Source organism: Brassica oleracea, chromosome C8, assembly GCF_000695525.1.
Source record: "Brassica oleracea var. oleracea cultivar TO1000 chromosome C8, BOL, whole genome shotgun sequence".
Classification (NCBI taxonomy): Eukaryota; Viridiplantae; Streptophyta; class Magnoliopsida; order Brassicales; family Brassicaceae; genus Brassica; species Brassica oleracea.
This window is the reverse complement of record NC_027755.1, coordinates 16,367,460-16,368,556: the sequence shown is the minus strand read 5'-3', so window position 1 is coordinate 16,368,556 and position 1,097 is coordinate 16,367,460.

Genomic DNA, 1,097 nt, shown 5'->3' with positions numbered 1-1,097 from the left:
GGGGAAGCCAAATACCGCTTCAGCTGTTGGAAAGCGTTTTCGCATTCTTCCGACCATTCGAATTTTTTATTTCCCCGTAAGACATCATAGAAAGGCAGACACTTGTCTGTTGATCGCGAAATAAACTGCACTTGTCTGTTCATCGTGAAATAAACCGGTTAAGTTCCGCGACTCTACCGGTCAGCCTTTGGACTTCCCGCTTATTCTTCAGCGAAGCCATCTCGATTAGTGCGTTGATCTGTTTTGGAATAGCCTCGATGCCACGGAATGTGACTAGGTAGCCGAGGAATTCCCCTAATGCCACGGCGAATCTGCACTTTGTCGGGTTGAGCTTCATGTTATGGGAATTTAACTGCGCGAAACATTCCTAGAGATGTGATACGTGATCCTTTGCTTTGAGGGATTTGACGAGCATGTCGTCGATGTAAACCTCCATCGTTTTACCGAGTTGTTGAGAGAACATACGGTTCACGAGTCGTTGGTAAGTTGCACCAGCGTTTTTGAGGCCGAAGGGCATTACCCTGTAGCAATAGGTTCGGCGATCGATAATGAACGCAGTCATTTCGCTATCGTCAGGGTTCATCATAATTTGGTTTTAACCTGAGAAGGCGTCCATGAAAGACAGAAGTTCGTTTCCTGCCGTTGCTTCTACCAATCGATCGATGTGTGGCAGGGGGAAACTATCTTTTGGGCAGGCCTTGTTTAGGTCGGTAAAATCCACGCAAACTCGCCATTTTCTGTTTTTCTTTTTGTCTACTACGGGGTTGGCGAGCCAGTCTGGATACCTCACTTCCGTTATTGACCCAACTTTAAGCAATTTTTTGACCTCGTCGTTGACCGCGGAAGCTCGTTCAGGTCCTAGCTTCTGCCTTTTTTGTTGGACGGGTTTGAAAGTCGGATCGATATTTAATTTGTGACACGTTATGTTAATGTCACTCCCTGGCATATCTTCCGCGGCCCATGCGAAAGTATTGAGGTTCTTTTTTAGACAGGTTACGAGCTCTGTCCTCAAAGGCTCCCGGAGATTGGATCCGATTTCGACGCATCGTTCCGGAGATGCTTCGTCGAGACAGACTGTGACCACAGGTTCGCAAGTT